Source organism: Pituophis catenifer, unplaced genomic scaffold (assembly GCF_029215685.1).
Source record: "Pituophis catenifer annectens isolate HBS135680 unplaced genomic scaffold, rPitCat1.0.hap2 SCAF_12, whole genome shotgun sequence".
NCBI classification, from domain to species: Eukaryota; Metazoa; Chordata; class Lepidosauria; order Squamata; family Colubridae; genus Pituophis; species Pituophis catenifer.
This window is the reverse complement of record NW_027256892.1, coordinates 25,774,623-25,788,430: the sequence shown is the minus strand read 5'-3', so window position 1 is coordinate 25,788,430 and position 13,808 is coordinate 25,774,623.

Genomic DNA, 13,808 nt, shown 5'->3' with positions numbered 1-13,808 from the left:
AAGGAAGGAAGGAAGGAAGGAAGGAAGGAAGGAAGGAAGGAAGGAAGGAAGGAAGGAAGGAAGGAAATTATGCAAGTAAGCTTTAGGGATTCTGACAAAGCTATAGATTTACCTGTAGATCTTTCTTTTGGTGATCCAATATGATCATAATAAAGATGTCCCAAAATGCTTTTTCCAAGAGGCAACTGGACTTTCTGGTTTTTCTTTGAAGACGTTTCGCTTCTCATCCAAGAGGCTTCTCGGACGAGCTTCTTGGATGAGAAGCTTCTTGGATGAAAAGCGAAACATCTTCAAAGAAAAACCAGAAAGTCCAGTTGCCTCTTGAAAAAGCACCTTTGGGACAACCATGACCTGGATGACTGAGAATCTCTATAGACATCATAATAAAGACCATCAAAAAACAAAACAAAACAGAGCATTATTTGAGTTCAGCCAAGTCACATTTCATAAACTGCAAACTTCCGTTTCCCTCCTTGGCTCGTTCCCATATCAGGCTGTATCCTGACTTGCTTAATCACATTCGGCTGGCATCTTGCAACACACTTAGCCTAAATCACAAGTCTCCAATCACACAATGCCACGTTCACACAACATGCTAAACACAACATGCTAAACATGCTGACGAAATGTTGTCAAGAAATATGGTCTCCTGGATGTTGTGTCACCCATGTTGTGTGATTAGTACATTGATGACTCTTACGGGCCCACAAATCTGCCAATAATGTGCCTGTGGAATACACAGACAATAGACTTCACACAAGAAAAGGAGGCTTTGATGTCCATATTTCCTAATTTGACGTCCTCTGGTTGTGTGTCGGTTCCCAGATTTTACAAAGCAACGTGAGGCCTCCAGGTGTTATATTAAACCATCTCTGGTGGAACATAATTTTCTTGCTAACAGATGCTGAGGATAAACATCAGGACGATCTACACCACAAACATTTCCCTTATCTGGAGCACTGTTGGTTTTTAACCGAATCTTTGCTAGAACTTCTGACCATGGATGGAAACACAAACCCACCAGAACATCACCCTCTCCATTCAGCCTTCACCACATGATGAAGCTGGGACCAGTTTCTTCTACATTTCCCTTTCAACTCATCTTCAAAGGCTTTGTTTAATTTTTGAGCATCAATAGATGAATATTTTAATTATACTTCTGATTAAATAATAATCATCTTCAGCTCAGCATTGGGTCTATTGTCCTTCCATTCGAATACATTTTAGTCCATGGTACACATGTCGTTCCTACCTTGCCTAAAAAAATAAAAAAGGAAGAAGCCCCCTCCTCCTCCAAGGCTGTGAACTGTAAAATGTGAAAAGGGTCAGCCGTGTCCCATGGAAGAGCCTCAGTTCAAAGGCTTTCACCGGCCCCTCCTGGAGAAGATAAAAGCCGGCTAGAAATGGCCTTCATTGTTTCCAAAGAACATCTTCTCATAATTGCAAACTATCCAGGGCTTTGATGGCATGGCAGAGCGGACTTCAGAAGTACACCTGGCCATCTCGGCACACATTTAGAGCAGAGGAGAATAGCTTGAGTGCCTCTGAAAGGTTAGCTTTATCTCTGAAGCCAGATGAGAGAGTATTACAGCCTTATCGTATTTAGTCAGACGTCCCACTGGAGAACTCTGTGGCACCTTCGGATAGCCATCCCCAACGTCTGCTCCTGGAATCAGAATGTTTTCCACTGGTAGTCCCATTATGGCAAAAACAGAATAATAGAATCACAGAGTTGGAAGGGAACTTGGAGGTCTTCTAATCTAACCTACATATGCAAGAGACCCTACAACATTCTGGATAAATGACTGTCCAGGCTCTTTTTAAAAGCCTCCAGTGATGGAGCACCCAAAACTGCTGAAGGCAAGTCAGTTCCTCTGGTTGATTGTTCTCACTGTCAGGGAATTCCTCCTGAGTTCTAGATTTCTTGTCTCTGTGATTAGTTTCCACCCATTGTATCTTGTCCTGCCTTCCGGTGCTTTGGAGAATAGCTTGACTCCCTCTTTTTTGTGGCAGCCTCTCAAATATTGGAGCATTGCTGTCATGTCACCCCTAGTCCTTCTTTTCATTAAACTAGCCATACCCAATTCCTGCCACTGTTCTTCAAATGTTTTAGCCTCCAGTCCCCTAATCATACCGCAAGTTGTTGACCATTAAAACTCACAACTTGTGGAGAGATTCTAGAGACCAAACCAAAGACTGTTGAAGCTTGCTTTTGATCTTGGAATCAAAGTTGATCAGCCCAGATCTTGTCCTTCTCATCTTTGTCCTTTTGGCTCATTATGTTGCACTGGGGACAACCAGATGACACAAGTACAGTGGGATGACGCAAACCCTCATCTCTCTGGGCCCAGCGTATACTCATTAACCTGGTTCATGGCAAAATCCTGGGTTGCTTCTCCTGTCTCCTTTGTTGCTCTTCTGGCTGCGTGACAATCATTGCTCCAGAGTAAAGAAGATGCAAAAGAAGCCCTACAATAGTCTTGTCAATTCTGCTAATCTGGACCATTGTCAGATTAACCATGTTTGGCTAATTAGGCAGAGAACAGTCCACCCGTTGTGTTTCTTGCTCTGTATAAATTTATTTAATAACCTCAATTGAAAAGCCTTCTCTGTTGGCAGCATATCCTTCAGAAGTGTCCAACAATGAATCTTGGCTTTGAGATGGAAGCCAAGCCTATGGAGTTCAAAGGAAGAAGAGCAAGAACCTGTGAAGATGGCAGAAGGAAGCAGCCTCTGAAGAGCTACATTGAACAGGCCTTTCCTCAACTCTTCAGTCTCTTGAAGTGAGGCTCCCTTTTCTACCTGCCAGCCTAACTAACATTACATCTTTCAGGAACAACAAACCCCATGTCAGCGTCTCACCACTGGCATAGAGAGGAGAGAGATAAGCCCTGAACTTTTGCCTGCTAAATCCCTTTGAAGCCCGGTCGTCGTGGAAATGAGGGGGAGACATTCCTGGGAAATGACGAGACAAGAAGTCAGTGGAGTGACTTGGAAGATAGCCAATGAGAAGCAGATAATTGGGGATCGGAAAGGGAGGGATTGGGGGCAAAAGGTCAGTCTTGTCCGCATTGAGTCATGATCCCCTTTGAGACCCATCAGGATCGAACTCCAGACGGTGGGCAGAGTTACCCCGCAATACTGCATTCTAACCACTGCGCCATCACGGATCCTAAGGGTTACTTCACTAGCAATGTAAGTTTCCAAGAATAGGATTGGAATTAAACTTGACCATATTGTAAATTCTGCAAGAAATAGTTTTTTTGGGCTTTATTTAATCCCCAAAGAAGATTCTGAATTCTGAAACAACAAGCAAGCTTTGGGAGAGACTTCCAGAATGGAAACAGACTAATCCCTCTTCATCAAGCCGGCCTAGCCTAAATGGTTTTTTTAATGGGATTTTTAAATTTTATAGACTTGGGGTTTTAAATTGGGTGGCCGATTGATTTAATCTTTTTTAATTATCTTAACTTTTGTATTGTATGTATTTTAATTTTGGCTGTTCACAGCCCTGAGTCCCTTTGGGAGAAGGGCGGTATACAAATTAAATTAATAATAATAATAATAATAATAATAATAATAATAATAATAATCAGAGCCTGGGTTGTATGTTGACTCCGCCAGGTCTTGAACTGTTTCCCCAAAGACCTTCATGGCTCCACAGGCAATAGAGGTTAATGACCACAATCTTTGCAGTAAAACAGAGCTCTTTCCCGGTTGAACAATGTATGACAGGAAGCAGCTTGAGGCAAATATTTATTATCGTTCCAAGCGGAAAGCAAAATGCAGAGGGGACTGACAGGCTCTTCTCATCAGGAGCAGCAGACAAGAGTGAGAACGGTGAAGGAAGGGAAGATGGCTGAGGGCAGGTTGGGAAACTGCGTGTTATGAAACTGTGTTGCTCCACAGGGAAGGCATCGAGGTGTGTATTTATACCCCAATGAGAGAAAGGCCTTGAGGGTGGGGGGATAACTGGAATTATCCCACAACAAGCCTGTTTTTCTGGGTGACATTGTTTGGGACGAGGGCCACAACTGCTGTGGGACCCATTCTTTTGTTTCTCCTTCCCCGTCTTCTCAACTTTAGGCCTCTCTAATGGATGGATTGGTGATCTTTTCAGCATGAGGGATCCTTGTTAGATGCCAAAATAGGAGATACGTGCGGGACAAGGTTTTCAGATAGTGCTTGGAAATATTGTGGTGGAGCTACAGGTTCCAATCTACTATATCAGGGGTCTCCAACCTTGGCAACTTTAAGACTTGTGGACTTCAACTCCCAGAGTTCCTGGCTGAGGAACTCTGGGAGTTGAAGTCCACAAGTCTTAAAGTTGCCAAGGTTGGAGACCCCTGATCTAGATCAGTGTTTCTCAAACTTGACAACCTTAAGACAGGTGGATGTGCCTTAAGTCCATCTGTCTTAAAGTTTCCAACTTTGAGAAACACGAATCTAGAACAATGTGATCTGACAGATGCTCCTATCTTAAATTGGGAACCGACTTATGGAGATCATCCCAAAAGTGCTTTTCTTTTTTTACTTGACTTTCTGGTTTTTCTTTGAAGACGTTTCGCTTCTCATCCAAGAAGCTTCTTCAGTTCTGACTGGATGGTGGGGAATGGAAGGATTTATATTCCTGGAGTACAGGGGTTGGAGACCCCTGTACTAGATCAATTCCAAAAGTGCCATTGGCATGTCTGACAGGAAGCCCCAGACTTGAGGGTTGTAGAAGAAAGAGGAGAAGCAGAGGATGTGAGGAGAATGAGAAGAGGCAGGCGTTCTCCACTGCTTGCCTACACTTGCTCCTCATGGCACCATCCAGGCTTCAAAATGATCTGTATTGATATCTGCCCGGGCCAGTTGGGGCCTCACTCAACTGTCCTTGAACAGGAACAAACGAGCAAGGCTAGAAATGAGCCTTGAAATGAGCCAGGAAATAGGATATTTCTAATTACTGCAATCTCCTCCTTTTTAACCCAAGATTGGGCCTCGTGAAACACTCAACATTGCTCATCCCAAAGCTAACAGCACCTTGTTTGAAATGGGTCTTCCATTGTGGCTGAATAATCACCATCATGCATTAACTTGGAAAATGACCTGCCCCAACTTAAAGGTGGAGACTCATGGAGAGATTTAAACACCAGAAGCAACCATTGAATAGTTATGAATAAGAACTCAGACAAGGGAGAATCATACAGATTTAAATATATCTGGAAACGCTGCCAAGAATCCCTTTCAAACTCTAATGAGCTACTTTTTATTCTTTTGTACCTGAAGATACTGTTTGAGAGATAAATCCGAAAAGAGGAAGCTAAATCCAATCCAAAAGCTTAATGAAAACCTGCCAGCCAAAATAGGGGTCTCTGAGGAACGGAGCCAAGGTAGGTAATGATCTGCCCCCATCTTGGAGGGGCTCCAAAGTCCTTGGAAATGATGAAATGTAGGGAATTAAGCTGCTTGTGGCACCAAAGATTAGCAAGGAATTCCTTCTAACGATGGAAAACTTCCGTTTCACCCTCCCACCCAACTCCCTCATTGCTCTTCAACCAGTGGAGCATGAATAAAGCACAAGAACAAAACATTTTGCATCTTAACAGTCCAATTCTAGTCCAATCCCCTGCTCAAACAGGAGATCCTACAACAGGGGTCAGCAACCCGAGTTTTGGCACGCGATGGCAAAAAGGTTAGCCATCACTGCGCTAGACTCTAGGAGGAGACTCTATGGTGGGGGAACTGACTTCCAGTCAGCTCCAGAATTGAATGGGGGCTTCCGGTTAGGACCTTTGTGGCTCTTTGAGTGTTTAAGGTTGCCGACCTCTCTCCCACACCATTCCAGACAAATGGCTCTCCAGTCTTTTCTTAAAAGTCTTCAGTGATGGAGCTCTCACAACTTCTGAAGGGAAGCTGTTCCACTGGTTAATTGTTCTCACCGTCAGGAAATTTCTTCTTAGTTCAAGGTTGCTTCTCTCCTTAGTTTCCATCCGTTGCTTCTTGTCCTGCCTTCTGGTGCTTTGGAGAATAGGTTGATCCCCTCTTCTTTGTGGTAGCCCCTCAAATATTGGAAGATGCTATCGTGTCACCCCTAGTCCTTCTACCCAGTTCCTGCAACCATTCTTCATATCTTTTAGCCTCCATCCCTTGAATCATCTTTGATGCTCTTCTCTGCACTCTTTCCAATCTCTACATCTTTTGTATAATATGGTAACCAAAGCTGGCAGATTAAACCCTCGACTGTCCATTCGCTGTTGGGGAAGTTTTATCCATCTCCACTTCTTTAGATACCAGTCTGTCTACAGCTCTAGAGCTGGGTCCTAAATTAGCCAGCAAAAAGCTGAAATAAAGACAAAGGACTATCGATGCGGCAGTAAGGTCGGAGAGGAATTTGGGCCAGCGCTTCGGGTGCCAAATTTCTTTACTCACAAACCCATCTCTGCAAAAATCTGGATGGAAAAAAAAAACACGCCTAAGAATATTTATATCATATTTTAATACATATTTAATAATGTTTCTACTTTCAAAATGCATATTTAAATGCATTTTAGGTTATGCTTGCACAGCAGGGTTTGCTACTTGATCATGTTATGGTCTGCATATTAATTCAAGAAGCGCAGATCAGAATATTTTGTATGACGTTGGGCCAGGATGGGATCGCTCCCATGTCCTTCCTGGAGCCTGCAGAGAAGCAGAATGGATGCAGAGCATCTGTGAGCCCAAACACAGCATTTAAGATTCCTAGCTTGAAAGAGGAACTTTGCCACCCAAGAGTCAAAGATGCCATATATATGTTTTTCATCTTGCAATAATAACCAGACATTTCTGCAACTGAGGCCAGACATTTAGAGAATGATAGAATGTGATCAACAAAGGCAGTTGAAATCCTTGCTAATAGTTTGAGAAGCAGCCAAAAGCAGAGACAATTCTATTGAAAAACTGCCGGATGTCTTCTTAAATTAACTTTTTTTCTCCTCAACTTCCAAACAGACTTGCTTGTTGGTGCCAACATCATCATATTCACATTTTTCTTTGGTAATCTCTGGCTTTATGGGCTCTGCTTTTTCATTACAAATTTCTTTAACATTTTTAAAAATCTTCCTTTTCACCGGCTGGCGTTATTTTGAGGATGACATTTTCCCAAAGATTAGAAATGAGAATCTGGCAAAGAATGGGTTGGTTTTTTTTGCAAGTGTCGAGCTCACTGAGTAATAACAGTTTTGCTCCACAAAGAAAAGTAAATACCTTGGGGGCCTCACCTTTAAGAAGGTATTTTGCTAACAACACCCCAAAGGGTTGCAAATTAAAAATCCTGCATCGATTGTAGATTGGGGAAACGAGTTTTGTTATGGAAGAAGAGGTTCCTCCTTTCATACCTAATTATCTCTGATAAATTTGCACCCTTGTGAACAGGAGATGTAAATTGTTGAGAGTTTATAGCTTTGTGTAATAACCACGAGGTGATAATTTGGCAGATGTGCAGTCCCGATCCCAGAAATGACCAGGGAAGGAGAAAATGTTTCAGGAACAAAAACAGAACACTTGGCTCACACCACGCAGTAAATCATGGTTTTCTTAACTATAGTTTACCAGATAAACTACAGTGGTAGGGCTTCCCATAGCATATTAGGTCATTAATCGTGGCTTACAGGACATAGAGGCTGTGTTTGTAGATCATAAAAAGCTAAATCCCAGCAACTATTAATCCATCAAAATATGCCAAAAGCAGACCATAAACCTAACCCTTGAAAGCAATTGCAGAAATAGAGATGCAATATTAACTTTTGTTTTTAAATTGCTTTCCTCATTTGCTGGGTGTTTAGCTTTGATCACTTGGCAGTTGGGTTTGACTACAGCTCCCATCACTCTCAGTAAAACCTAGTTTCCATAATAGAGTAATAATAATGATATGGTAACTACCCAACTCCCATTCAATTATTATGAATGGAGGCAAGTAACAATGCCAAATGACTGTTTTTTTGCAGTCAAAGACCAGAGGCAATCTAATAATGAATATTTTTGACCAGATGCATCATAATGATAAGACGATAAGATAAGATGAAAAGGCTGTCAGGCCTGGAAGCCATCTCTTTTGCATTGGGCCTTCAGGCCTGCCACATTTACTACTGTGGGAAACTGGGAGTGGGGGGATTGTATGGAGCAGGGGTGATATGTAGTCATAATAACATTCCTTTCTCAGAGAGTCAAGGACATCTTGCCCTGCACCTGGAGTGACATGACTGGGAGGCATCTCCAGTTGGGAGGGTGCTTTGATTGGACCATGTGATGGACATTTGGGTGCTGAGCAGGGACATGGACTTTTGGGTTGGGAAAACCTGGAAGCTTTCAGATTCGGGTTTTCCCAGATGTGCCAATATGACATCTCTAATAAAATAGCCTCTCACCGACCAGTACGCTCCCACAGAGAGGGACTCCTCAGGGTGCCGTCAGCCAAACAATGTCAACTGGCAGCCCCCAGGGGAAGAGCCTTCTCTGTGGGGGCTCCTGCCATCTGGAACGAGCTCCCCACGGAGATACGGAGGATCCCGGATTTGCGCACTTTCCGCCATGCCCTCAAAACATTCTTATTCCAGCAGGCTGGTCTGGCTTAACCTCCCTTTTAAATTGTTTTAAATTTGTTTTATAAATTGGGGTGTTTTAAATTTGTTTGTGGGCCAAAGTATTTAATGTATTTTTAAATGTACTATGTGTATTTTATCTCTTGGCTGTTCACCGCCCTGAGTCCTTCAGGAATAGGGCGGTATATAAATTTAATAAATAATAATAATAATAATAATAATAATAATAATAATAATAATAATAATAATAATAAATGGAAGTTTGAGGAAACTCAAGTCTCGGAGTCTTATTTTGTTGGGGGTGTTACTTGGGTGAGATGATGGTAAGATAAGATGAGATGAGATGAGATGAGATGAGATGAGATGAGATGAGATGAGATGATGGGATGGGATGGGATGGGATGGGATGGGATGGGATGGGATGAGAAGAGAAGAGAAGAGAAGAGAAGAGACAAGAGAAGAGAAGGGAAGAGAAGAGAAGAGAAGAGAAGGGAAGGGAAGGGAAGGGAAGGGAAGAGAAGAGAAGAGAAGAGAAGAGAAGAGAAGAGAAGAGAAGAGAAGAGAAGAGAAGAGAAGAGAAGAGAAGAGAAGAGAAGATTATTGTCTATTTTTTTTTCTGTGAACACATTGGCAGCTATTAAAAAATGAAATTTTGATGCACACCCATGCACATACATATTCTATATATATGCATATGTATATACACGTGCACACACATTAATCACAGTCCATTTTGAATGCCTAGTGGAAAAAAGAGTCTTTAGAATTCACAAGGTCGATTCTAGATGGTACAAAGCTATTACAGAATCCAGATGTTCTTCTTCGGATACCGTGATGCCCCCACTTCCCCCAGAAGGTAACAAGGACCATCAGTCATGGAGAGGATATGTAGCATCGCAGACTATACTCGGGGACCCTGCTCAAGGATCGCTTCTGTGCCATGCCCTGGATGGCATAATGCAACTGAATGTCGGGGCAGAAAAGTTTGCAAGCTTCTCAGGGCTTCTCTGGGGCTTTGCTCATCTAACAGAACTTCCCTGGTTCTCTAAGCCTGAAATTTGCAAAACCCTTTCCGAGAGCCCAAGCGTGAATCAGCCCATCAGCAATTCTGATGCATGCCTGTGAAAAGCCAAACCTCGGGCAGTTGTAAGCAAACAAGCTACAAGCAGCAGATATTAATTTTTGCAGAGATACAATGGCTGTGAAAGAACCTCAGCCTAGGAGGGGAGAAAAAAAAAATTGGTGCAGACACTGAGCAAATATGGGAATATGCATTTGGAGAAGGAAATAGACCAGCTAGGGATACATAAAGCAATGAAAACCCCCCTCGGATAGTTTTTCAAGAGGAAAAAAAATATCATTATTTAATGCTGAGAAGTAGCAGCCTTGCTCGATTCTTGCCTCTGAGCGAGGGGGAAGTAATTCACGGGGGTTCCTGAGAATATTCATCAAGATGCCGAGGAAATGGGCTTTGGGCTTCTGTTTCTTGTTTGCTTGGCAAATACAGCAAGAGCGGCGGTGAGATCCAGGGATCCTTCGTGAAAAAGCAGCCTTAGATTAAAAAGTGGCTCTAATTTTACAAATCTGCCTATTGTCAAGGGGCCTTGGCTTCAACACACAGTGACAGCAGCATGGCCATCAGGAAATGTTCCCCTCTTTATCTCAATAAAAGAAAGGTGGGAAGGGATGGGGCTGGTTGGTGTGTTCCAGGGTTAATTTAATCTGCGTTCGTATTTCCAGAATTCGGCTTGGAGTCCTGCCTTCTCAGGGACTCTCCCCGCCCCTAAAGGCTTCGTTTCCCTTTGCAAGCCGAAAGCATCTGTAGGAGGACGAATGCAGAGGCCGACTGTTGGGCCTTTTGCTGCCCTTAATGCAGGAAGTGTTGCCAGCTGCTGGGTCTCCGGAATTGTCTCCTCTGCCTTACCTGTAGGCCATCAACAGCCCAGATCTTCTCTGCTGATCATCCTCCAGGTAGCCATGGAAAATGGGTTTCTGACATCTGGAAACCCACTTCCCAGATGGAGGGTCCAGCAGCATCCTTCTCTCCCATCACTCCAGGGGACTCTAACTATGGCCAGGCCTGACTAGATAGATAGATAGATAGATAGATAGATAGAAGATGGATGGATGGATAGATAGATAGATAGATAGATAGATAGATAGATAGATGATGGCTAGATGGATGGATGGATGGATGGATGGATGGATGGATGGATAGAAAATGGATAGATGGATGGATGGATAGATAGAAAATGGATAGATTGATAGATGGATGAATGGATGGATGGATGGATGGATGGATGGATGGATAGAAAATGGATAGATGGATGGATGGATGGATGGATGGATGGATGGATAGATAGAAAATGGATAGATTGATAGATGGATGGATGGACAGATAGACTTCTTTCCTCTCAACTTTCCATTAATCAGGTTCTGTTTTTCTTCAAAAGCTGATGGGAAAATGCGGATTTTGTTTCCCAAAGTCTTCTGTAGGCCTCCATCGTGCCATCCAGGTAGGAAGGAGACAGATGGCACTTGTGGAAAAACCAACCACAATTATTTCCTAGAGAAACTCTGACCTAGAGAAGTTTTTTTCCCCCCAATTCTGAAGAAAGAAAGCAGGCCGACAGAAAAGTTTTAGTCAGCAGAGCAGTGGGAAAATCAGCACAAAGTGCCCCAGGCGGAAAACCAAAGTTTGCAAATGTAGCATGTCAGCGATTTAATGATACAGCACCTTCACACCTTACAGCTTCCTTCCTGGTCCTTTCAGGATTATTCAAAGGAATCATTTGCTAGGCAACTGTTACTTTGTGTGTGTGTGTGTGTGTGTGTAAGTCTGCATTTGTGTGCTCAAGGAGGTCCAAATAGACCAGGATTTTCCAATCTTGGCAATGTCCAGGTATATGGACTTCACCTCCCAGAATTCCATACTCATCATAGCCATTACTGAGAATTCTGGGAATTGAAGTCCACTCACCTTCAATTTACGAGGTTGGGAAACTCTGAAACAGACCAATCCTTGACTCATGGCCAAATAAGAGGATAGACAGTTTACTTATCTATGCTATGATTAGTATTAATCAGAGATGGGAAAACTCATTGTGTCTCATCACTATAGATTTTGAGATCTCCAGTTTTAGAATTCCTTTTCTTTTACTTCGTATTTTAATAACACAACCATAACTGCCCAATCCCCAACGTGACTCTGGGGGCAAAATGCCCCAAAGCATCAGGGCCACCACAAAGAAAGTCCACGCTCTGAGTTCTAAGTTCCTTCATCTCTAGGTGGTTGGAACTATAAGAAGTAATTTGATGATCTCACATCACGGGGAGAAGCACTGTGAAGGAGGTAGCCATTCAAACACTACGATGTGGTACTAGATGGATTATGGTTTGGTTATTTTGTGTCCTAGCATGTGATGTGAACCTAGCTGTTTAGCATGGGTTTCAGTGTAACACTGAATGGGTTTTAATTGGTTTTAATGTTTTAATGTTTAATGTTTTTATATATGGTTTTTGAATGCATTGTAAGCCGCCTTCAGTCTTCGGAGAAAGGCGGCATACAAGTTGAACAAACAAATAAATAAATAAATAAACACATCAGTCTAAGAAAGAGCCAATCAGTCAAGGGTTCAATCCTAGGTACATGGCGTCCCTTTGCCCATTGAGTTTTGTAGGGTTCCTCTGAAGGGGTTTTGTGAAATTGATTTGGAGGCAGTCTGTCAAGATTGAATCCCTTTGCTTCTTTCAAACCTTAATGCTTTTCAACTTGCCAATTAACTGAGAGGAGGGAAAGGGGAAACGGAATGTGGAGAATGCATGCAGAGATTATGAGAACGTGGAAATCATCAAGGTCACTGTTGCAGAGAAAGAGACGGACTGTTCCCATAACAAAAGAACATCTCATAACTGGACAGTGTGATCATCTCAAAGCGGAGAGAAGGAGAAAGTATTGTTTAACTTGGCAAGCCCTTGCGCAGGAAACCAGGACTGGTTTTGTTTTACTTTTGGGAAGTCAATTCTCCCAAGACACTTCTCTCCCCTTCTGCCCATTTTTAATAGCTTGGTGATAGGCAGGGCTATCTGTGCGAACGAGGGGATGAATTGGTGGTAAAAAAATGGTGAAGTTGCTTTCTGGTCTGAGGGGCTTCCAACTCTAGAATGGACTTCCTGTCGCCGCAGTTCAACAGGGCAGGCTGGACTCAGGGATTGACCCACCGTGGACTTGTCCAAGTTCTAAGCCACGTTGACCTCTGTGGAAAGTCAGCCGCTCTCGTCATGCCGAAATCGGTTCAAAGGGATACTAAATTTGGGAGCCTTAATGAGGAGCTTCTGGCTCTTGAATTGCAACACCTCAAACGCTAACCGTGGGAAGTTGTCATCCAATTTGATCTGGCCACAGATTCCCCAGTAGATTTACCTCCAGATGTATTTTTCTGCTTCTGACAACTTCGTTTTAACTCAGGCTCTGGCAAAAACCCAATGGAAAAAAAATTCAATGAAAACTGTGTTCTAATTGTCATCTGGGCCGGCCCCCCTGAGGATGTGTTCAACAGCTTTTTGTATTGAAAGTTAACTGCTGTAAGCTTCATGTTACTATATTCTCTCTCTCCTCCCCCCCTCTCTCTGTCTCTGTCTCTCTGTCTCTTCCTGTTTCTCTCTCTCTGTTTCTCTCTCTCTCTCTCTCTCTGTCTCTCTGTCTCTTCCTGTTTCTCTCTGTTTCTCTCTGTCTCTCTGTCTCTCTCTGTCTCTTCCTGTTTCTCTCTGTCTCTCTGTATGTGTGTGTCTCTCTCTCAGTCTCTCAGTCTCTGTCTCTCTCTGTCTCTCTTTCTGTCTCTCTGTCTCTTCCTGTTTCTCTCTGTTTCTCTCTGTTTCTCTCTGTCTCTCTGTCTCCCTGTCTCTCTCTGTCTCTTCCTGTTTCTCTCTGTTTCTCTCTGTCTCTCTGTCTCTTCCTGTTTTTCTCTCTCTGTCTCTCTGTATGTGTGTCTCTCTCTCTCAGTCTCTCAGTCTCTGTCTCTCTCTGTCTCTCTTTCTGTCTCTTCCTGTTTCTCTCTCTCTCTCTCTCTCTCTCTTTCTCCCTCCCTCCCTCCCTCCCTCTCTCTCTCTCTCTGTCTGTCTCTCTCTCTCTCTCTCACACACACACACACACGCACACATACAAGCACAGAGAGAGTTTTTTGTTTGCTGAAGCCTCTGGCTAAAACAATCTGTTTTTTGTCAAGGATGGAGGAAGAGGAACTG